At 31.5% G+C, this 25,172-nt stretch overlaps 5 long non-coding RNA genes across 9 annotated transcripts; all 5 read right to left on the reverse strand.

The window, feature by feature from the left end:
- Nucleotides 1–261: 261 nt before the first annotated feature.
- Nucleotides 262–6,047, reverse strand: LOC129924448 (uncharacterized). 2 transcript variants are annotated; one of them, XR_008776388.1, is made up of 8 exons: nt 5,892–6,047; nt 5,082–5,143; nt 4,843–4,914; nt 4,034–4,095; nt 3,797–3,868; nt 2,985–3,046; nt 1,593–1,750; nt 262–1,480 (listed from the first exon to the last, which is right to left on the reverse strand). It is a non-coding gene; the product is annotated as an uncharacterized LOC129924448 (long non-coding RNA). The 2 variants fall into 2 exon arrangements; XR_008776386.1 differs by lacking the exon at nt 5,892–6,047 and having other exon boundaries at nt 5,082–5,872.
- Nucleotides 6,048–6,140: 93 nt separating this feature from the next.
- On the reverse strand, nt 6,141–8,120 carry LOC129924456 (uncharacterized). Of its 2 annotated transcripts, XR_008776394.1 has the most exons (4): nt 7,993–8,120; nt 7,180–7,241; nt 6,941–7,012; nt 6,141–6,190 (listed from the first exon to the last, which is right to left on the reverse strand). It is a non-coding gene; the product is annotated as an uncharacterized LOC129924456 (long non-coding RNA). The 2 variants fall into 2 exon arrangements; XR_008776395.1 differs by lacking the exon at nt 7,993–8,120 and having other exon boundaries at nt 7,180–7,266.
- A 115-nt stretch (nt 8,121–8,235) lies between these two features.
- On the reverse strand, nt 8,236–13,546 carry LOC129924453 (uncharacterized). 3 transcript variants are annotated; one of them, XR_008776391.1, is made up of 10 exons: nt 13,417–13,546; nt 12,446–12,507; nt 12,207–12,278; nt 11,391–11,452; nt 11,152–11,223; nt 10,339–10,400; nt 10,100–10,203; nt 9,287–9,348; nt 9,048–9,119; nt 8,236–8,293 (listed from the first exon to the last, which is right to left on the reverse strand). It is a non-coding gene; the product is annotated as an uncharacterized LOC129924453 (long non-coding RNA). The 3 variants fall into 3 exon arrangements; XR_008776393.1 differs by having other exon boundaries at nt 12,207–12,310; XR_008776389.1 differs by lacking the exon at nt 13,417–13,546 and having other exon boundaries at nt 12,446–13,257.
- Nucleotides 13,547–14,313: 767 nt separating this feature from the next.
- On the reverse strand, nt 14,314–16,417 carry LOC129924787 (uncharacterized). Its single transcript, XR_008776746.1, has 3 exons — nt 16,229–16,417; nt 15,566–15,694; nt 14,314–14,489 (listed from the first exon to the last, which is right to left on the reverse strand). It is a non-coding gene; the product is annotated as an uncharacterized LOC129924787 (long non-coding RNA).
- Nucleotides 16,418–16,658: 241 nt separating this feature from the next.
- LOC106056641 (uncharacterized) lies at nt 16,659–18,462 on the reverse strand. Its single transcript, XR_008776297.1, has 6 exons — nt 18,358–18,462; nt 18,121–18,235; nt 17,355–17,778; nt 17,158–17,252; nt 16,846–16,987; nt 16,659–16,753 (listed from the first exon to the last, which is right to left on the reverse strand). It is a non-coding gene; the product is annotated as an uncharacterized LOC106056641 (long non-coding RNA).
- Nucleotides 18,463–25,172: the final 6,710 nt, after the last annotated feature.

Genomic DNA, 25,172 nt, shown 5'->3' on the forward strand with positions numbered 1-25,172 from the left:
AATTATAAAAAATTTACCTGTTAAAGTCTAGGTCTAATGTTTGTTTTGTTGGTTTTACATGTGTTCCACCAGAAATAGAGATTACATCCTAGCCATAACCTATAACAGGACAGTGAGTGTTCACACCAGAGACTATGGAGATGACAAAGTGGATACCCCATGATCACCAATAGATAATACAAAGTGAATTAGAATTTGAAAGTTTTAAATAGACTAAGGGGATAAACTCATTGCTTTAGTGAAGACTGACAATACCAAATAGTAAATATTAATATACTCTTTATTTATAGCACAATATGTAGGTCCTAGATGGGGCTGCGCAGCAACAGGAAAAATACTGCATTCCTCACTAATGTTCAGACTCGAAGATAAGCCTTATTATTATTATTATTTATGGAAAATTTCTCCTCTAAGATATCGGACGAAAACTCAAAACTGCATTCATGGTAACACAGCAAAACATTCATATTATAACAGCATAGAAAATGTTAACAGTTTTATTTTAAATATAATAATATAACAATATTATAATAGAGCTAAATAATGTCAAGTCACTATTTACACTGTAAAAAAGCATAGAACAAATTGTGCAAGGATGTGACACTAAACATTATATGATAGCACACAAAAGCAGGGGAGATAAAAAATTGAATTAAAAGCATAATGTAGCAAGGCTTTGGGACTATAGAGTATTGAATGTTAACTGAAGACACGTATAGTTATTACAACATTTTCCGGTGGAAGTGATATTCTGCATTAGAATTTATGAATAAATATATACAAGTTTGCTTACTACTGGTACAATAATAATAACGATAATATACTACAGCACCTTCCTCCTTCAAAATACAAAAACATTGAACTGAAACAACAAGAAGATTGAGGGAAAAAAAGGAATACTTTAAATAAAAAAAAATGAACAAATGACTGGACTGATTGTCAAGATATATCTAAATAAAGACCAAGTTTTACAAGTCAATTATAGTTCTTACAAAGTGCATCACTTGAGTACTTGTACCTGTATTAGAAATGATTGTTCTATTCATTGTATCTGTTAGGTTTTCTGACTTCGCAACCACTTCTGGTAATGTAACCATGTTGTGAGGTTGGGTTACAGGGTTCAGGATGTATAACTGTGGGTGTAGAAGTATGTGTCACCACTCTAGTAGGTGAGCATGGGTACTCAACCTGAGGTTAGGAGCATTCTTCATTGTTTCCTACTGAGTTCCATATTGCAGCTTGGTCACCAAAATTGTCTTGAGAAAGTCTGGTTTTGAAGTAGCATTAGGGAAATGTTAATTTCTTTCAGACGCACTAGGTATGTAAAAACATCAATGCCAATTAGCAAACAAAAGATAATGGCAGGTTTCCTTAGAGCACAAGGAAGTCTCTAAATGATGGTAGAAAAGGAAAATCTCTAATAGATCCGGTGTGTCTGTGTCTTTGCCTCTAGGAATTGTTTTACTTCTCAAGATGTTCACTGTCAATACAAGAGAACAAAATGTGATAAACACATTTTTATAGTCAGTGCAACACGAGACTTGGGGTTTAGTATAAAGAACATATAAAGATATATACATAGCGTTGCTGACCATTTTATTCCATACATCTCTTGACCCATTTTTTGGTTTAAATTTCATCTTCATGTTGGTCTACATCTTTATCATGCTGGTCTACATCTTCACCATGCTGGTCTACATCTTCATGTTGGTCTACATCTTCATGTTGTCTACCTTTTCATCATGTTGGTCTAAATAGGAATAAAAAAATTAATAAGAAAAACTTCTGCCTTGAAAAGGAAAAAAAAAGGTTCTTCTGTTGCTTTTCTTTTCATGTTAAACAAAACTATTATGATGATGCAGGTTTCACTATATGTTTTAACTTAGTATTTTATTAATAAACTTTTAAGAAAAAAAAAAAATACACCCAAGACATCTAATACAGCAGCAAAGAATAACCAACAAATAAAGTTTTAAAAGGTTAATTAAGTCATTAAAGTCTAAGGAACTTATTGGAGATTTTCAATTTTGCCAGAAAACAATAAATAACTAGCTATTTAGTGTAACTGGTGTACAGAATACAGAAAGCTTTAATATTTAGAGTGAAAATTCTACTATTAGGTTTATGCATTTCTAGCAAAATAAAATCAAAACTTTCTAAGTTCTTTTGCTTGCAGTACAAACTCATTGGTTTTGTTGATTTGGTAGCAGCAATCTTTCCTTCAAAATCTCCAGGTTTATTCTTTTTTTATATATATATTTTTATTTCACTTTCTTTATATTGTTTCAGGAAATCTCTATATTGTTTGCTCTTCTTTTTCTATCCTTATCTATTGTATTTCTTTGAGAAAGTACTTAAAAATAAAAAAAAGTAAGCTAAGAGCAGATTACTAAGTTTACAATTCCCATCAGATAAGATCCAAACAAAAGAAAATTTAGTTTCATTATGATTATCTGCAGGATTACCACTATAGCAATGATAATATAGATAAAAACAGGAACAACATTCACACACAAAACATACAAAGACAGTCATACACAACCACTGGTTAATAAACTAAACTTCTTTATGATGTGACAAATGACCATGAAACACTTGACAGAAAGTGGAGTAAAAGAGTTATAAACTCTTTCTGTTCTAGCTTTAATGAAGAGGAGGTGACCACTTTGTCCAGATCTGATGTAACTGGTTTAGTGGCTGCAGATTGTCTTCAAGAATGCATAAATGAGATCAGCTAATGTTTCAATATTACTTACATGTACACTGCACTTGCTTGATATTCTTGTCAAATGTTTAACATTTTTATATGTATATGTTCTTTGACATTTGAAGAGAATCTACTTCCTTGACCAAATGTCCAGCAGAATAAATGACGTCAGGAAAGATATGAGCATCAAAAAGACCACACAACAGTCCAGCGCACATACCACATGACCAGGCAGCCATCCATTCTTATGAGAAGACAAAGTGTTAGCTGTATTTACCTGGGATGTCTGTTGCTTTAGCGTTTTGGACTTCATCTGTTCTTCCAGTTTAGTTATGTATGCTCAGCATTTGAAATAGAAAAAAAAAAACAAATAGTTTACTTAAAAATGTATAGCTATTATAAAATACTATACAAAATATCTAGTCTAGATATTTAATGTTATCTTTCAATATCATTGTTAAAAAAAAAAAAGGGACAAAAAATGTATGTCTTGGATCAACAATTCAATTGATGACTATTACTACATCTAGTCCTCAGCTAAAATTCCTCATGTTTACAAAATAATACAATATCCTTTCCAATAAGTACGAAGATGGCTGTGGAGTCCGATCTTCGCTCACAAAAATGTCCAAGTCCATTTTTTATTCTACCTAAACAAAGATGGCCATGGAGACCGATCTTTTAAGTCCTCAACTACATCCTTTAAACACGAAGATGGCTAAGGAGTCCAGTCTTCGCTTTTAAAATTCCTCCATTAATCATTACTATGAACACGAAGATGGCTAAGGAGTCCAGTCTTCGCTTTTAAAATTCCTCCGTTAATCAATCCTATAAACACAAAGATGGCTAAGGAGTCCAGTCTTTGCTTTTAATAGTCCTCCGTTAATCATTCCTATGAACACGAAGATGGCTAAGGAGTCCGGTCTTCGCTTTTGAAAAGTCCTAAGCTAAAGATAGTAAAGTCATCAATTAAATGTGTTTCTCCACAACTATTTAGTTGGTTAGCAAGTGCAACTAAACCTTTAAACACTAAGATGGCTAAGGAGTCTAAGTGGACAAAAAATGTAATGTATTAAACAATGTTAATACCTTAAATCATCCTCTTGCTATCATTTGAAGTCAGTTCTTAATCACAAGTAGCAGCACATACAAGCCAAGTGTCTAAATCAGCAGGATGTTCTTTATCTTGGTCTGTGAATCAAAACAATTGAATATATCAACTATAATAATTTTCTTTTAATCAAAATATTTTACTTTAATCTAAAACATTTATTCTCAAAATTCTTGCATTAAAATCTTTGCTATACTGTTATGATATGTATTTACCTGGGATGTCTGTTGCTTTAGCATTTTGGACTTCATCTGTTCTTCCAGTTTACTTATGTATGCTCAGCATTTGAAATAGAAAAAAAACAACAAATAGTTTACTTAAAAATGTATAGCTATTATAAAATACTATACAAAATATCTAGTCTAGATATTTAATGTTATCTTTCAATATCATTGTAAAAAAAAAAAGGACAAAAAATGTATGTCTTGGATCAACAATTCAATTGATGACTATTACTACATCTAGTCCTCAGCTAAAATTCCTCATGTTTACAAAATAATACAATATCCTTTCCAATAAGTACGAAGATGGCTGTGGAGTCCGATCTTCGCTCTCAAAAATGTCCAAGTCCATTTTTTATTCTACCTAAACAAAGATGGCCATGGAGACCGATCTTTTAAGTCCTCAACTACATCCTTTAAACACGAAGATGGCTAAGGAGTCCAGTCTTCGCTTTTAAAAATCCTCCATTAATCATTACTATGAACACGAAGATGGCTAAGGAGTCCAGTCTTCGCTTTTAAAATTCCTCCGTTAATCAATCCTATAAACACAAAGATGGCTAAGGAGTCCAGTCTTTGCTTTTAATAGTCGTCCGTTAATCATTCCTATGAACACGAAGATGGCTAAGGAGTCCGGTCTTCGCTTTTGAAAAGTCCTAAGCTAAAGATAGTTGAGTCATCAATTAAATGTGTTTCTCCACAACTATTTAGTTGGTTAGAAAGTGCAACTAAACCTTTAAACACTAAGATGGCTAAGGAGTCTAAATGGACAAAAAATTTAATGTATTAAACAATGTTAATACCTTAAATCATCCTCTTGCTATCATTTGAAGTCAGTTCTTAATCACAAGTAGCAGCACATACAAGCCAAGTGTCTGTAAATCAGCAGGATGTTCTTTATCTTGGTCTGTGAATCAAAACAATTGAATATATCAACTATAATAATTTTCTTTTAATCAAAATATTTTGCTTTAATCTAAAACATTTATTCTCAAAATTCTTGCATTAAAATCTTTGCTATACTGTTATGATATCTATTTACCTGGGATGTCTGTTGCTTTAGCGTTTTGGAATTCATCTGTTCTTCCAGTTTAGTTATGTATGCTCAGCATTTGAAATAGAAAAAAAACAACAAATAGTTTACTTAAAAATGTATAGCTATTATAAAATACTATACAAAATATCTAGTCTAGATATTTAATGTTATCTTTCAATATCATTGTAAAAAAAAAAAGGGACAAAAAATGTATGTCTTGGATCAACAATTCAATTGATGACTATTACTACATCTAGTCCTAAGCTAAAATTCCTCATGTTTACAAAATAATACAATATCCTTTTCAATAAGTACGAAGATGGCTGTGGAGTCCGATCTTCGCTCTCAAAAATGTCCAAGTCCATTTTTTATTCTACCTAAACAAAGATGGCCATGGAGACCGATCTTTTAAGTCCTCAACTACATCCTTTAAACACGAAGATGGCTAAGGAGTCCAGTCTTCGCTTTTAAAATTCCTCCATTAATCATTACTATGAACACGAAGATGGCTAAGGAGTCTAGTCTTCGCTTTTAAAATTCCTCCGTTAATCAATCCTATAAACACAAAGATGGCTAAGGAGTCCAGTCTTTGCTTTTAATAGTCCTCCGTTAATCATTCCTATGAACACGAAGATGGCTAAAGGGTCCGGTCTTCGCTTTTGAAAAGTCCTAAGCTAAAGATAGTAAAGTCATCAATTAAATGTGTTTCTCCACAACTATTTAGTTGGTTAGCAAGTGCAACTAAACCTTTAAACACTAAGATGGCTAAGGAGTCCAAATGGACAAAAAATGTAATGTATTAAACAATGTAAATACCTTAAATCATCCTCTTGCTATCATTTGAAGTCAGTTCTTAATCACAAGTAGCAGCACATACAAGCCAAGTGTCTGTAAATCAGCAGGATGTTCTTTATCTTGGTCTGTGAATCAAAACAATTGAATATATCAACTATAATAATTTTCTTTTAATCAAAATATTGTGCTTTAATCTAAAACATTTATTCTCAAAATTCTTGCGTTAAAATCTTTGCTATACTGTTATGATATGTATTTACCTGGACTGTCTTGCTTTAGCGTTTTGGACTTCATCTGTTCTTCCAGTTTAGTTATGTATGCTCAGCATTTGAAATAGAAAAAAAACAACAAATAGTTTACTTAAAAATGTATAGCTATTATAAAATACTATACAAAATATCTAGTCTAGATATTTAATGTTATCTTTCAATATCATTGTAAAAAAAAAAAAAGGGACAAAAAATGTATGTCTTGGATCAACAATTCAATTGATGACTATTACTACATCTAGTCCTCAGCTAAAATTCCTCATGTTTACAAAATAATACAATATCCTTTCCAATAAGTACGAAGATGGCTGTGGAGTCCGATCTTCGCTCTCAAAAATGTCCAAGTCCATTTTTTATTCTACCTAAACAAAGATGGCCATGGAGACCGATCTTTTAAGTCCTCAACTACATCCTTTAAACACGAAGATGGCTAAGGAGTCCAGTCTTCGCTTTTAAAAATCCTCCATTAATCATTACTATGAACACGAAGATGGCTAAGGAGTCCAGTCTTCGCTTTTAAAATTCCTCCGTTAATCAATCCTATAAACACAAAGATGGCTAAGGAGTCCAGTCTTTGCTTTTAATAGTCCTCCATTAATCATTCCTATGAACACGAAGATGGCTAAGGAGTCCGGTCTTCGCCTTTGAAAAGTCCTAAGCTAAAGATAGTTGAGTCATCAATTAAATGTGTTTCTCCACAACTATTCAGTTGGTTAGCAAGTGCAACTAAACCTTTAGACACTAAGATGGCTAAGGAGTCTAAATGGACAAAAAATGTAATGTATTAAACAATGTTAATACCTTAAATCATCCTCTTGCTATCATTTGAAGTCAGTTCTTAATCACAAGTAGCAGCACATACAAGCCAAGTGTCTGTAAATCAGCTGGATGTTCTTTATCTTGGTCTGTGAATCAAAACAATTGAATATATCAACTATAATAATTTTCTTTTAATCAAAATATTTTACTTTAATCTAAAACATTTATTCTAAAAATTCTTGCATTAAAATCTTTGCTATACTGTTATGATATGTATTTACCTGGGATGTCTGTTGCTTTAGCATTTTGGACTTCATCTGTTCTTCCAGTTTACTTATGTATGCTCAGCATTTGAAATAGAAAAAAAACAACAAATACTTTACTTAAAAATGTATAGCTATTATAAAATACTATACAAAATATCTAGTCTAGATATTTGATGTTATCTTTCAATATCATTGTAAAAAAAAAAAAAAGGGACAAAAAATGTATGTCATGGATCAACAATTCAATTGATGACTATTACTACATCTAGTCCTCAGCTAAAATTCCTCATGTTTACAAAATAATACAATATCCTTTCCAATAAGTACAAAGATGGCTGTGGAGTCCGATCTTCGCTCTCAAAAATGTCCAAGTCTATTTTTTATTCTACCTAAACAAAGATGGCCATGGAGACCGATCTTTTAAGTCCTCAACTACATCCTTTAAACACGAAGATGGCTAAGGAGTCCAGTCTTCGCTTTTAAAATTCCTCCATTAATCATTACTATGAACACGAAGATGGCTAAGGAGTCTAGTCTTCGCTTTTAAAATTCCTCCGTTAATCAATCCTATAAACACAAAGATGGCTAAGGAGTCCAGTCTTTGCTTTTAATAGTCCTCCGTTAATCATTCCTATGAACACGAAGATGGCTAAAGGGTCCGGTCTTCGCTTTTGAAAAGTCCTAAGCTAAAGATAGTAAAGTCATCAATTAAATGTGTTTCTCCACAACTATTTAGTTGGTTAGCAAGTGCAACTAAACCTTTAAACACTAAGATGGCTAAGGAGTCCAAATGGACAAAAAATGTAATGTATTAAACAATGTAAATACCTTAAATCATCCTCTTGCTATCATTTGAAGTCAGTTCTTAATCACAAGTAGCAGCACATACAAGCCAAGTGTCTGTAAATCAGCAGGATGTTCTTTATCTTGGTCTGTGAATCAAAACAATTGAATATATCAAATATAATAATTTTCTTTTAATCAAAATATTGTGCTTTAATCTAAAACATTTATTCTCAAAATTCTTGCATTAAAATCTTTGCTATACTGTTATGATATGTATTTACCTAAGATGTCTGTTGCTTTAGCGTTTTGGACTTCATCTGTTCTTCCAGTTTAGTTATGTATGCTCAGCATTTGAAATAGAAAAAAAACAACAAATAGTTTACTTAAAAATGTATAGCTATTATAAAATACTATACAAATTATCTAGTCTAGATATTTAATGTTATCTTTCAATATCATTGTAAAAAAAAAAAAAAAAAGGGACAAAAAATGTATGTCTTGGATCAACAATTCAATTGATGACTATTACTACATCTAGTCCTCAGCTAAAATTCCTCATGTTTACAAAATAATACAATATCCTTTCCAATAAGTACGAAGATGGCTGTGGAGTCCGATCTTCGCTCTCAAAAATGTCCAAGTCCATTTTTTATTCTACCTAAACAAAGATGGCCATGGAGACCGATCTTTTAAGTCCTCAACTACATCCTTTAAACACGAAGATGGCTAAGGAGTCCAGTCTTCGCTTTTAAAAATCCTCCATTAATCATTACTATGAACACGAAGATGGCTAAGGAGTCCAGTCTTCGCTTTTAAAATTCCTCCGTTAATCAATCCTATAAACACAAAGATGGCTAAGGAGTCCAGTCTTTGCTTTTAATAGTCCTCCATTAATCATTCCTATGAACACGAAGATGGCTAAGGAGTCCGGTCTTCGCCTTTGAAAAGTCCTAAGCTAAAGATAGTTGAGTCATCAATTAAATGTGTTTCTCCACAACTATTCAGTTGGTTAGCAAGTGCAACTAAACCTTTAGACACTAAGATGGCTAAGGAGTCTAAATGGACAAAAAATGTAATGTATTAAACAATGTTAATACCTTAAATCATCCTCTTGCTATCATTTGAAGTCAGTTCTTAATCACAAGTAGCAGCACATACAAGCCAAGTGTCTGTAAATCAGCTGGATGTTCTTTATCTTGGTCTGTGAATCAAAACAATTGAATATATCAACTATAATAATTTTCTTTTAATCAAAATATTTTACTTTAATCTAAAACATTTATTCTAAAAATTCTTGCATTAAAATCTTTGCTATACTGTTATGATATGTATTTACCTGGGATGTCTGTTGCTTTAGCATTTTGGACTTCATCTGTTCTTCCAGTTTACTTATGTATGCTCAGCATTTGAAATAGAAAAAAAACAACAAATACTTTACTTAAAAATGTATAGCTATTATAAAATACTATACAAAATATCTAGTCTAGATATTTGATGTTATCTTTCAATATCATTGTAAAAAAAAAAAAAAGGGACAAAAAATGTATGTCATGGATCAACAATTCAATTGATGACTATTACTACATCTAGTCCTCAGCTAAAATTCCTCATGTTTACAAAATAATACAATATCCTTTCCAATAAGTACAAAGATGGCTGTGGAGTCCGATCTTCGCTCTCAAAAATGTCCAAGTCTATTTTTTATTCTACCTAAACAAAGATGGCCATGGAGACCGATCTTTTAAGTCCTCAACTACATCCTTTAAACACGAAGATGGCTAAGGAGTCCAGTCTTCGCTTTTAAAATTCCTCCATTAATCATTACTATGAACACGAAGATGGCTAAGGAGTCTAGTCTTCGCTTTTAAAATTCCTCCGTTAATCAATCCTATAAACACAAAGATGGCTAAGGAGTCCAGTCTTTGCTTTTAATAGTCCTCCGTTAATCATTCCTATGAACACGAAGATGGCTAAAGGGTCCGGTCTTCGCTTTTGAAAAGTCCTAAGCTAAAGATAGTAAAGTCATCAATTAAATGTGTTTCTCCACAACTATTTAGTTGGTTAGCAAGTGCAACTAAACCTTTAAACACTAAGATGGCTAAGGAGTCCAAATGGACAAAAAATGTAATGTATTAAACAATGTAAATACCTTAAATCATCCTCTTGCTATCATTTGAAGTCAGTTCTTAATCACAAGTAGCAGCACATACAAGCCAAGTGTCTGTAAATCAGCAGGATGTTCTTTATCTTGGTCTGTGAATCAAAACAATTGAATATATCAAATATAATAATTTTCTTTTAATCAAAATATTGTGCTTTAATCTAAAACATTTATTCTCAAAATTCTTGCATTAAAATCTTTGCTATACTGTTATGATATGTATTTACCTAAGATGTCTGTTGCTTTAGCGTTTTGGACTTCATCTGTTCTTCCAGTTTAGTTATGTATGCTCAGCATTTGAAATAGAAAAAAAACAACAAATAGTTTACTTAAAAATGTATAGCTATTATAAAATACTATACAAATTATCTAGTCTAGATATTTAATGTTATCTTTCAATATCATTGTAAAAAAAAAAAAAAGGGACAAAAAATGTATGTCTTGGATCAACAATTCAATTGATGACTATTAATACATCTAGTCCTCAGCTAAAATTCCTCATGTTTACAAAATAATACAATATCCTTTCCAATAAGTACGAAGATGGCTGTGGAGTCCGATCTTCGCTCTAAAAAATGTCCAAGTCCATTTTTTATTCTACCTAAACAAAGATGGCCATGGAGACCGATCTTTTAAGTCCTCAACTACATCCTTTAAACACGAAGATGGCTAAGGAGTCCAGTCTTCGCTTTTAAAATTCCTCCATTAATCATTACTATGAACACGAAGATGGCTAAGGAGTCCAGTCTTCGCTTTTAAAATTCCTCCGTTAATCAATCCTATAAACACAAAGATGGCTAAGGAGTCCAGTCTTTGCTTTTAATAGTCCTCCGTTAATCATTCCTATGAACACGAAGATGGCTAAGGAGTCCGGTCTTTGCCTTTGAAAAGTCCTAAGCTAAAGATAGTAAAGTCATCAATTAAATGTGTTTCTCCACAACTATTTAGTTGGTTAGCAAGTGCAACTAAACCTTTAAACACTAAGATGGCTAAGGAGTCTAAGTGGACAAAAAATGTAATGTATTAAACAATGTTAATACCTTAAATCATCCTCTTGCTATCATTTGAAGTCAGTTCTTAATCACAAGTAGCAGCACATACAAGCCAAGTGTCTGTAAATCAGCTGGATGTTCTTTATCTTGGTCTGTGAATCAAAACAATTGAATATATCAACTATAATAATTTTCTTTTAATCAAAATATTTTGCTTTAATCTAAAACATTTATTCTCAAAATTCTTGCATTAAAATCTTTGCTATACTGTTATGATATGTATTTACCTGGGATGTCTGTTGCTTTAGCATTTTGGACTTCATCTGTTCTTCCAGTTTACTTATGTATGCTCAGCATTTGAAATAGAAAAAAAAAAACAAATAGTTTACTTAAAAATGTATAGCTATTATAAAATACTATACAAAATATCTAGTTTAGATATTTGATGTTATCTTTCAATATCATTGTAAAAAAAAAAAAAAAAAGGGACAAAAAATGTATGTCTTGGATCAACAATTCAATTGATGACTATTAATACATCTAGTCCTCAGCTAAAATTCCTCATGTTTACAAAATAATACAATATCCTTTCCAATAAGTACGAAGATGGCTGTGGAGTCCGATCTTCGCTCTCAAAAATGTCCAAGTCCATTTTTTATTCTACCTAAACAAAGATGGCCATGGAGACCGATCTTTTAAGTCCTCAACTACATCCTTTAAACACGAAGATGGCTAAGGAGTCCAGTCTTCGCTTTTAAAAATCCTCCATTAATCATTACTATGAACACGAAGATGGCTAAGGAGTCCAGTCTTCGCTTTTAAAATTCCTCCGTTAATCAATCCTATAAACACAAAGATGGCTAAGGAGTCCAGTCTTTGCTTTTAATAGTCCTCCGTTAATCATTCCTATGAACACGAAGATGGCTAAGGAGTCCGGTCTTCGCTTTTGAAAAGTCCTAAGCTAAAGATAGTAAAGTCATCAATTAAATGTGTTTCTCCACAACTATTTAGTTGGTTAGCAAGTGCAACTAAACCTTTAAACACTAAGATGGCTAAGGAGTCTAAGTGGACAAAAAATGTAATGTATTAAACAATGTTAATACCTTAAATCATCCTCTTGCTATCATTTGAAGTCAGTTCTTAATCACAAGTAGCAGCACATACAAGCCAAGTGTCTGTAAATCAGCAGGATGTTCTTTATCTTGGTCTGTGAATCAAAACAATTGAATATATCAACTATAATAATTTTCTTTTAATCAAAATATTGTGCTTTAATCTAAAACATTTATTCTCAAAATTCTTGCATTAAAATCTTTGCTATACTGTTATGATATGTATTTACCTGGAATGTCTGTTGCTTTAGCGTTTTGGACTTCATCTGTTCTTCCAGTTTAGTTATGTATGCTCAGCATTTGAAATAGAAAAAAAACAACAAATACTTTACTTAAAAATGTATAGCTATTATAAAATACTATACAAAATATCTAGTTTAGATATTTGATGTTATCTTTCAATATCATTGTAAAAAAAAAAAAAAAAAGGGACAAAAAATGTATGTCTTGGATCAACAATTCAATTGATGACTATTACTACATCTAGTCCTCAGCTAAAATTCCTCATGTTTACAAAATAATACAATATCCTTTCCAATAAGTATGAAGATGGCTGTGGAGTCCGATCTTCGCTCTCAGAAATGTCCAAGTCCATTTTTTATTCTACCTAAACAAAGATGGCCATGGAGACCGATCTTTTAAGTCCTCAACTACATCCTTTAAACACGAAGATGGCTAAGGAGTCCAGTCTTCGCTTTTAAAATTCCTCCATTAATCATTACTATGAACACGAAGATGGCTAAGGAGTCCAGTCTTCGCTTTTAAAATTCCTCCATTAATCATTACTATGAACACGAAGATGGCTAAGGAGTCCAGTCTTCGCTTTTAAAATTCCTCTGTTAATCAATCCTATGAACACAAAGATGGCTAAGGAGTCCAGTCTTTGCTTTTAATAGTCCTCCGTTAATCATTCCTATGAACACCAAGATGGCTAAGGAGTCCAGTCTTCGCTTTTAAAATTCCTCCGTTAATCAATCCTATGAACACAAAGATGGCTAAGGAGTCCAGTCTTTGCTTTTAATAGTCCTCCGTTAATCATTCCTTTGAAAAGTCCTAAGCTAAAGATAGTAAAGTCATCAATTAAATGTGTTTCTCCACAACTATTTAGTTGGTCCGCAAGTGCAACTACATCCTTTAAACACTAAGATGGCTAAGGAGTCCAAATGGACAAAAAATGTAATGTATTAAACAATGTAAATACCTTAAATCATCCTCTTGCTATCATTTGAAGTCAGTTCTTAATCACAAGTAGCAGCACATACAAGCCAAGTGTCTGTAAATCAAAACAATTGAATATATCAAATATAATAATTTTCTTTTAATCAAAATATTTTGCTTTAATCTAAAACATTTATTCTCATAATTCTTGCATTAAAATCTTTTTTTTTGGTCCAATTAAGTACTGGGTTGTAAAGACCATGAACATTAACACATAGTTGCTTTTGTAAATAGCAATTGTACAACAAAATAATGTTTAGCTACAATAGTAATCAGCCCAATCTCCAGTAACTTGAATCATCTCAATCTCCAAGTGGCAAAGAGAAAGTTGGTGATGCACAACATTTCTTCATTTTAGTGTTTGAATTCCATATTTAGAATACATTACTATTGAATTAATCCAAATGACAAAGAATCCAATTCTATTATTTGTTGAAATATATTTACATTTGTACAGTTTGAATTATGTCAGAGTAATTCAGTTTTTCTGCAAAATTTATTAGGAACATCTACATATTTTAACTGAAATTAAAATGGTATATCACCAAGTTTAACAAATGAAACTTCAGTTTACTTTCATAACTAGACACTATTAAAACAAATACAATACAAATTTCTTTAACTAGACAAGTGAACTTACAAAGTTGTGTATGAAGTTGTTATGTGTTTGTGAAGTAATTACTGACATCATAATATACAAAACAAATACAGGAACCATGCATATACAACATACAACTAATGCAGGATATTTAAAGTAACATGCACATACAACATACAACTAATGCAGGATATTTAAAGTAGCATGCACATACAACATACAACTAATGCAGGATCATCACTTAAAAAAATAAATACTGTAAAGTATAAGAATATTTCTTACCTTATTCGTACTATGGCTCCATTTGAAGAAATGGCAGATGAACTTTGGATAAAACATGTTGACCATTTGTAGATCGGTAGAATCTTTTCACAGTGAGAGAGACGTTTAATGTTCCTCCTGTAGCCTTGAAATGTTCATCCTTTATCCTTGACCTCATGTTTAATTGACCATTTAGTCTATAAGTGAGTTAAGAAAAATGCACTGTTTAACAAATATATCACATTTAAATGCATTACCATCTAAAGCAGTATTGATAAAATTAGTGAATTTTAATGTGTGGCAGTTTCTAAACTTTTCAGTCAAGAAGACCTTTTCCTGTCTCAGACTTAATGTTTAAAGAGAATGTGTTTTTTAGTAACTGTCATTTTGTTTTCAAATAATAGTCACACTATCTCACTGTGTGATGGAAAATAGAAAGGTTTATTTTTTGATAGGAGGTATAGTGGCTGAGCGGTAAAGCACTTAGCTTCTGAAGTTGAAGTCCCATGTTTGAATCCTGATATATTAAATTTTGGGACCTTTGGGTGCCTCTGAGTCTGCCCAGCTCTAATGGGTACCTGACATTAGTTGGGGAAAGTAAAGGCAGTTGGTTGTTGTGCTGGCCACATGACACCCTCGTTAACTGTGTGCCACAAAAACAGATTACCTTTACATCATCTGCCCTATAGATCGCAAGAAAATCAATTACAACTTTTCATTTGGCTATATATATAAATGTGCCATGAAGAATGAAGCAAATTAAAATTTTAAAATTTTTAGGAAGTAATGCACTCTAATGTGAGTTCATTTATTTGTGTTTTTAACCCAACAGCTCCAATTTTTAGGTATTAAACAAAAGGAGGTAACTAAATTTTTTTAAAAATAATAATTAACAAAAAAAAATGTAAATAATACAAACAAATTAAATTACTTGAATAGAAAAATATAGCTAGTTTTAAAATACTTCAAATATCTACAGTATTAGTACATTTTAAAATGTTTTAAAAATACCTAATTTCACAAATAGGCCTTATAAGCTACCTTATCAAGACTTTTGTTTAAAATATTTTTAGAAAAAAAAAAAGACTATACAGATCTGGCTTTCGTTTTGTGTTTTGGTTCTAAGGTTCTAAACTAGCTCTTATTGTCTGAAAGTTTAAGAAACTATTGCTAGGGTACTAAAAAAAATACAACAGAATTAGGCTCCTAGAATAAAAACAATGCATCTTAAAGCAGAAGCTCTTGGGTTATAGTGTAAGAAAATATTTATTACCTTGATATGTAGATCTCTAGATAAACTTTATGGCAATAAAGGTGACAGTGGAGAATCAAGGCATCAGCGAACAATCAGTGCACAATGATTGAGCCACTAACCTCCAGATCAGTAACATGTAGAGTCTGTCTTTAAAAAAAAAACTTGAATGTTGAAGCAAATTTACAAATTGAAAGAAAAATGTCAATAATCTAAAGGAAACAGTAATAGCCCTTGCCCAAGTGTGTATATATATATATATATATATATATATATATATATATATATATATATATATATAATAAAATATCAACCTTACAAATCTGAAGATAAGTTATTATAAAAATGTATGCACTATTCAAACATTCTTACAGTCAATGTGAAGCAGCTCTTGTGTGATTGCAAGTATACCACCTTATAAAAAGTTCACATTTTGGTCCTAATTGATTAACTTTAGAAGAAAACATGTGTCATATAAACCTAAAACTAGAGCAATGTTTGCTGGCCAAACACCCATGGTTAACCATTGGCTATAGAAACAGTTGAGCTTGACACTATCTGACCTATGATCACTTGGTCTGAAACATTGTATGTTTTTATAACAGATTTTTATATGCTTTTAAAATTAATTTTTTTGTTACTTTGCTTTAAGATATTTGACTGGTACACTAGAATTCACCTCACCTATTGTTCTTAGAGATTACCTAAGTAACCTTGGACACAAAACTTGATCTCCTTGGCCTGACATATCCAGACTCTGACATTGAAGTACAGTAAAGTGGGTCACTACCAATGCAAGAAGGGTGTACACACTGTTTGGCAGACTGACTTGGCAATGAAGACTTGTATATCATAGGGGTGCACTGCTGATAGCTGATAGGGTTAGGGTTAGCTGATACCCTGAAAACAGTTTGTGATCACATAATCTTATTTGATTGACTTAAATTTTAAATTAATAAATGCCTTTTAATATTATATTAGTTATGATGATGCATTGTCCAAGGCTAAGTAATGCATCAAATATCAAAGAAAGTTGTCTAAATACCAATAGCTTTTAATATTTTCTTCTTTAGTAAAATTTGTGTGGTGAATGAAAATAAAACTTTGTACTCACTGTGTAGCCATCTTCATAGTGTTGAGAAATGAACCAGACAGACCATCAGACATTTGTTGATATGCAGTTCAGGGTTATGCTAACCAAATCTAAGGCTTGACCAAAACACAGAAAATAGTTCAGAATAATGTTTAAAAAATTTGAATAAATTGTTTCAGAATTAACTTGAAGAAAAAAAATGTCTTACTTTGGCTTTGAAAGCTTTAATTCATACAAATGCCAAAGAGAAAACTGTAATCATCTGATAGCAGATTACCAAGGAATATTAGTTGCTTGGATAGGATGACAAATTGGTACTGTTGGCAACAGTATGTTTGCTTGTTAAGATTCTGAAATATGGAAACATCATATACTGAATTAGAATATCTCTTAAAATACACTATCTCATGATATTAAAATAACATTGTTATATAATAATAGTAAAATAATATATTTAATGTGCCTTCCATTATCTTTTTTGTAAAATGTGTTTTGAATGAAATTAAAACTTTGTACTCACAGTGTAGCCATCTTCATAGTGTTAAGAGATGAACCAGACAGACCATCAAACATTTGTTGATATGTAGTACAGGGTTATGCTAAGCAAATCTGAAGCTTGACCAAAACAGAAAAATGTATAAAAAGTTTATTATTTTTAACATGCAATGATAAATTATTTTAGAATTAGCAGTTAAAGAAAAAAAAATTAAGTCTTACTTTGGCCTTGAAAGCTTTAATTCATAAAAATGCCAAAGAGAAAACTGTCATCTTATAGCAGATTACCAAGGAATATTTGTTGCTTGGATGACAAATTGGTACTGTTGGCAGCAGAGAATGTGCACTTGTTAAGTTGATTAAATATGGAAACTTAAACTAGAATATCTCTTAAATACACTATCACATGATATTTAAAATAACATTGTTTCTATGAAAACAATAGTTAAGCCTATAAGTATTACATAGTTTGACAATGTTAAATAAGATATGAAGGAAAAATACTTGCCCTATAATTAGACTTCCCATGATGTTTACCTCTTGTTTCAATTTCTTCATTCATATTTACCTGGCCTGTCTATTTACAGCTTTGGCTTTTACCTCCTAGGCTAGTAGTTGATTAGTTATCAATACTCAACATCTTGAACTGATTAAAAAAAAAAAAACAACTACAAGCTAAATAAATAATTGTATAATTACACATTAAGATGCAATTATTACCATTTGAATTCAACCAGATATCAAGTAGCTGAGCATTTAAACAAATAAATGGCATCAAATTAAAAAATTGCTTAAAAATATCCACTATACTTGTAAGGCAATATCTGTTGTTTTATAGTTTTGAAATATTTGTGTTTCAAGTAGGATGTTCTATTGAGAATAATAAAGGGGAAAAAAGTAAAATAAATATAATTATATATATTGAAAAAATGACATAAAATATACAAGTTAGAATAAAAAAATAAAAAAAAGCAAGGATTCTACTAACATGTGTTGCCTTGTTTTAAGTCTACTAGTTCTGCTCTTCATATTTACTACTCAGAGATGGTTTACAAATGTGTATGCACTCCATTTCTTGAATAAGATCTATTCAACATCTTAATCTGAAAAATGTGACAATATAATTTTATTTAACTTGTTACAATAATCATGACTGTACCTAACTCGAAATGCTAAATGACCGAAATGATTTTTTTTTTGTGGAAAAAAATTTCAAAGCAATTACCAAAAGCCAAGAGGACAAAGAATATTCAAAATGTTATCTAATATTGAGCCCAAGGATATCCATGATGAAAAAGCTTAGTGAAAAGCACAAATGCTGAGGTTTCCTAAAAAAAAATAATAAATTATGTTAACATTGATATTCACCAATGCAAGCACTAATATATAGAATATTCATAATTTGCCTGTTGCTTTAGTATACATAAAAAAATAAAACAATGACATTTTATTTTTAAAAAAAGGGTAAAACATTTAGATGAACTTGCCTTATAAGCTCAATAGACAGATGAATGGATAAAGTATGTTGAAACAGGTCCAGAATTCTTGATGGCTACAGAACCACAGGAATGGAATGGGCTTGACTAAAAAACTTTTGGATATGCTTGCTACACTGATTTCTCCTGTTCCCCATAACTTGTAGTTCTTTTCATTACATACATCTGAGGAGAACTAAGCTCTACTCAGCATCTTAATCTGAAAGTTGTAATAAAATGTGTACAGGCTGATAAATCAAATAAAAGTCTTAGTGAAGATTCTGGGATTTTGAATTTATTAAAGTTATTAAAATTGTTATGTATACATTTGAAACTAATTACATTAAGGCTAAGAGATAACAGAAAACAAGTATTCTTAAATTGTTAGGAAAATATTTTAAACATTTTCAAATTAGCATGCATAAAAAAAAAAAAGAAAAAATGCAATTAAAATATACAAATACATAGAAATAAAATATACTTGCTTTGATAGATATGTAGTAAGAAACTAATTCTTATTTAACATACACAAAAAGAAACTAATTAAATTAAAAGTAGTTAAATGTAACATTTGAAAGGACCACTTGCCTTAAGAAAAATTTGGTACAAGCTTGCTACAATTCTGATTATATGTGCTTTTTATTTCTCAGATGTCTCTTAGTCATAGTTCTCATAATCTAGATCCCATTTCTAGATCACTTGGCTGTAAACTGCATTTGGAACTGAAAATGTTATAAAATATGAGAATATGGATGTTATGGCTGCAAAGAGAAAAAGAATTTATTTTGAAGATATTGACTATATTACTAAATTAGTAAGGCTAAACCTTAGTTTAGCTATCTCATAAATAATACATCAATCATAATGAGGCTTTTGTAATATGCATATATTTAAAACTAGATTCCAAAAACTAAGTTAACAGAAAAAAATACAAAGTGTTATGTTAATATTAAAAATAGGTTTAATTAGCATGCAGTAACAATACAAAGTAAAAAAAAAACTATACTATTGAGAGCTTACTTACTGTGCTGCTCAATATCTATATATACCAAAAGCCTGCATATTCTTTATTAAGCAAACATCAAAAGAAACTTAAGTCTAAATTACATAAATTATTATAGCATCTGAAGCAATGTCTTTGGAAAAAAAAAACATATCTAATCTTCACTACTTTCCATCACAACACCCTCACCTGTTCCTTTGTTGGACAGTTGGGGCACCACACACAATCTGTTGACTGTCCTTCACTTCACTCACAAGGCTGTACACAATCTCGTTCTGAACATTTTTAATGTGATATGAAGCTTGTGTTGAAACTTTGGCAGCTAACAAAAAAAAGTTTGAATGCATTATTTCGAGATGTTCTTAAACTTTATATTAAATACTCCTAAATCTATCAAACATTTTTTTAAATTACAAAATGTTCTATAAAATCAGAAAATTATTCTTTAAATGTTATATAAACATTGAAAATGAGAAAACTGAAACATTTTAAAAAAAAAACATGTCTTGCTAGATCAGTAGTTCCATAGCTTTCCTGTTCTTAATTAGCATACTTAAAATGAAACAATGAAATTAAATGTAAATGCCTAAATCATGTTGAATAGATTGATTCCTTGCCTTAAAACTTTGTAGCATAGCACTTTACACATGTTTTAACTTCTGACCAGTTCCTCACAAGTGATGGTTCTAATCATCTGATAACTAGACATTGATCTGAAAATGTTCCAAAATTTTATTATGATAATGAATATATAATATAAAACATTTGTCTATGAAATCAGAGTTGTTGAGTTTAAGTTTTTTTTTAAGATAAAATTTCAACTTAACTATTAAAACCTTTTTTTTAAACCAGATCTATAAAAACTATATGAAGCAAAATGATTAATTATCTAACATAATTATTCTTAAAATAATTTTAATTAATAACATGCTCAATTTTCATGCAATAACACAAAAGATAAAGCAACACACAAAAAAAGTATGAAACTTAAAGATATTTGCTTTGCTAGATCAGTGGTTTCATAAATTGCCCTTGCTTATTAAGAGAATTTTATGACATTAAATTCAAAATAGTTAAATTCTAGCTTTGTGAATGACTACTTGCCTTAAAGAATGCTGGCATCCTTGATACACCAATTATTATAGTGTTTCTATTTATTGTCTGTTTATCAGAGGTAATAATTTCTAGCAATCTGTATGATGTTCCCTTTTTATATTACAAAGAAGAGGTCTGTGTTTTGATCTGAAAAAAAATCTGCAAGGTTAAAAACTATTTATTAAAACACTCCTGTTTAAAATATAAATGGTTGTTAAATTTTTTTAACACTAGATCTAAGTTATATTTCTAGCATACCAAAGCACCATCTTTAACACAAAGGACTGAAGGTTTTGGATAAGTAGACACAGTCTTTAATACAAAGGTTATGGATGTGTAGGCACCATCTTTAATACAAAGGTTATGGATGAGTGACACCATTTTTAATACAAAGGTTATGGATGTGTAGGCCTGCAGTATTTCACATGACTATACAGGGTTAGTAGCACTTTTCCATGACAAAATTTTAGGAGATTTTAGGAGGTTTTTTAAGGATGAAATGTAATATGTGTGTGTGTGTTTCCTTTCCATTTGTGTGATACATAGTAAAACATACACAAAACTAAGCATTTATCAAATCAATTATTGTTATTTGATTTTAAAAATAATAAATATCTTGCCAATATGCCACAGAAACAATGTTATCAGCTGTGGTGTGTCCACAGAAAATGTAATGAAAGTTATCTTTTAATCAAGTAACAACTTGACTGTCATCCCAAAACCTCAAACAACCATTTTTTTTCAAAGATTTTTTTTAAAAACATTACAAATGGTTGCTTTTCCATTTTTTAAAATAAACATTCTTAGAGATGCTATCATAATGTGTATTCTCTGTGATGGAAATGTACATTATTAGTTCCTATGTGTATCTTATAGATACTAGAGTCATGGTGTGCATTTGAGGTAATGTTTTATTCTTTTATTAGCTAACTTAAATCCTTCTCATAAACAGAGCCAGTAATATATAGGGCAATATAGGCCTATTTGAATGTTTACTTGATATTTGCTTACTAAAAAATGGCTTTTGGATGGGGGGGGGGGGGGGGGGAAATTAGACCTATTCGCTTTTTTTTTTTCTAGCAGAATCTTTTTCAACCATATAGTTTCCCTGGCTTTTACGAGTGAAATAATTTTTACGGACTTTTCACAGCTGCATGCGAAATATTTTCGTTAAATCTACAGTGGATCTAGACTCTTGATCTAAGTCACTAAAATGCGCGGATTTTTTTCAAGGCTGTGAGAGAATTATCTTCACTGAAGTTACAATTACAGTAGATCTAGACTCTAGATCTAAGTCACTAAAATTCGCGGAGTTTTCAGGGCTGTGAGAGAAATATCTTCACTATATATATTCTAGTGATTTAGCATAAATCTAGAGTCTAGATCAAAGTCGAGAAAATTCGTGGACTTTTCACTGCTGTGTGAATATTATCTTCACTAAATTTACAGAATCTAGACTCTAAAGCAAATTCGCTAAAATTCGCGGACTTTAACTCTAAGTCACTAAATTTTGCGGACTTTTCACGGCTGTGTGAGAATTATCTTCACTAGATTCTAGTGATTTCGAGTAAATCTAGAGTCTAGATATAAGTCACTAAAATTCGCGGACTTTTCGCGGCTGTGTGCGAATTATCTACACTGAATATACCGTAGATCTAGAGTCTAGATCTAAGTCACTAAATTTGCGGGCTTTTCACTTCTTTGTGCTCTAGCGTATTTCTAGAGTAATCTAGACATTAGATGTATCGAGATCATTAAATTGACTAAAATTCACTGATTTTTCATGTTAGGTGCGAATTATCTTCGCTAGATCTAACTTAGATCTAAATCTAAATCTAGATACTATTACTAGATACTAGCTAGATCTAGAAGATTTACCGACTTTCCACGCGAAGTCACTCTTACTAGATGTAGTCTTACACTTACAAGAAGATTTTAGGTGAGGGAGGGCCCGGAGGTGTGTAGCCTACAAATTAGTCTGGTAATTGATCTAATTATAGACAATAGTCACTACAGACTAGATCTAGCGCGTCTTTAGTGGTAACAATAAATGGAAACAAACATTTCCACGCTGACTTCAGAAAAATACTGCCATGTGAAATGCTTGCTTGAACCAAGGCCATCTTCAATCACGAGGTTGCGCTTCACGTGTGTGAAAGGCGGTGTAGAAGCGTCACTGGTCAGCTCATTAACACAGTCAGCCCGTAAGGTCATGCGATCAGAATGCCTAGTTACGCTGTTTTTTTCCCCGCATTTTTAGCAAGAAATAAGCAAAATTATATTTAAAAAAAAATATTGGGTAAAAATTTTAGGAGAGTGGACACAATTTTAGGAGACTTTCGGCAATTTTTAGGAGAATTTTAGAAGACTTTTCATTTTTTAGGAGTTTTTAGGAGCGCTACGAACCCTGCTATAATATACAGGCCAAGTTGTCAATGCATATTTCTGTTATTATGTTATTAAGGCAGCATTTTTCTTTTCACAAATAGGAAAAACATAATAAGAAGTAAAAATCTTAACTAAGTAACTAGTTATGTTATTAAGGCGGCATTTTCTTTTCGCAAATAGTTAGACTTTACAGTTTCTCTTTTTGTTTACACATTTATCATTAAGATCTAGATCTAGAATGTTGTAATCTATATAAGATCTAGCTAGACTAGATGTAGATCTAATCTAAATCTACAAGTCAACAAGCCTAACAAGGAATAATACAAATTTCCAAGTTTTGCATAATTCTCTGTAATTATTCAAATAGTAACAAAGCCTTCAAAGGAGTACATTTTTTATTAGTTGTTCATTTGTGCTGACAGCTATTTCTAGATCTAAGCCCATCTTATATAGTCTAGATCTAGAGAGAGTCTTGATTAATTATTTAATAGATCTAGATCTAATCTAGATTCTAATGTAGAGATGTCCTAGGTAGTCATAAATTCATAAATCTAGAGTTAGATCTAGATCTTGTATTATATATGAATATATCTAGACTGTGGTAGAGTAAGAGTACTCTAGATTTAGATCTAATATTATCTATACATTAATTTATTAAACATTGATTTTACAAGAATAAAAAATGAGACCAAAGGCATGCTAAGGACTGGTCTGACTAGATATGCCTACACCATACAGGTAACAATAACACAATAGTAACAGTAGTTAGACTGTTTACTAGATCTATAAACTATAGATCTACTAGATCTTTAGCCTAGAAATATTTTCTATATAGATCTAGATCTAGTAATATATAGACCACTATAATCTAGATACAGATGAGCTGGTTGGTTAACGTAAGCAAATTACTTTTAACTTTATCTAAAAGGCCTATAGATAATCTATCATGTTATAGATAGGCCTTAAAGTTATAGAATCTTTGACAGAATGACCATAAAGAGTTAGTTGCCAAAGCAAATAAATATTGACTAGATAATAAGATGGTATGAGATCTAAATCTAGTTGGAAGACAAGTGAAAACAGACCTGCACCCAAAGAAGGCACAGACAGAGATAGATCATCATCCTATTTGAATGCTAGAGACACACTAGTATCACACAGTGAGCTGTATTTACTATGACCACCCACCAGTGTGCCAAAACTTGATCTAGGTTAGTTCTAAAAGATGACCGGATTGGTCAATTGCATCGATCACCAGAACTAGACGTAGATCTAGCCTAGTTGTACACACTTTCATGACTTTAACGTTTAGTTGCAATGAAACAATAGATCGCTTAAATTACTCTGACCCGTGACCCTCAATACACATACACACAATCTACTAACCACAGGGCCGGACTTAGAGCACTGCAACCTATATGCGGTCGCAGTGGGCCCCGCACTTTCATAGGCCCCGCGCTAACACAAGGTGACAGGTGTGAATTATTAAATTAAACCATTTTAACTTAACAGGGTTTCCGCTGCCTGCTGATTTTCCAGGAGCTCCTGGAAATCTAAAATTATTAAAATATCCTGAAAATCATAAAAACGTCCTAAAAAATAGACAAAATTGTCCTTTTGGGGTGCCATTCAATATTGAAAACGCCAACCCTACTCGCGATTTAAAAAATGGCAATGTCAGCTTTCATTTAATAAAAATAATAAGGCGAATTTTAACCAAAACATTAAGTTCCAATTTACTGTAATAGTCAGTGGTATGTAAATATAGATCTAGATCTAGATCTAAAATCTAAATCTATCTCGATCTCATTAAAAAATCAAAAGCGATATTTTGCTAGTCGATAGCCAAAAAGCAGATCTGAATGTTTACCGGCTTATTGTAGATGGCTCGTAAGGGAAAGAGATGAGTAGCCTATGTATGAAGTTACAATGAAGCAAGCAGCTCGTGATCTCGTAGGATGTAACCTTTTCTCACTGCTACAACACATCTGACCAGAGATTGATGTGCTGTTAATGAGCAGAAGCCCACTGTTGCAATAGGCCTACTTACCCATACTCGCCCCATCTCTTCATTTGTTT

The sequence above is a fragment of the Biomphalaria glabrata genome, chromosome 1 (assembly GCF_947242115.1).
Source record: "Biomphalaria glabrata chromosome 1, xgBioGlab47.1, whole genome shotgun sequence".
Classification (NCBI taxonomy): domain Eukaryota; kingdom Metazoa; phylum Mollusca; class Gastropoda; family Planorbidae; genus Biomphalaria; species Biomphalaria glabrata.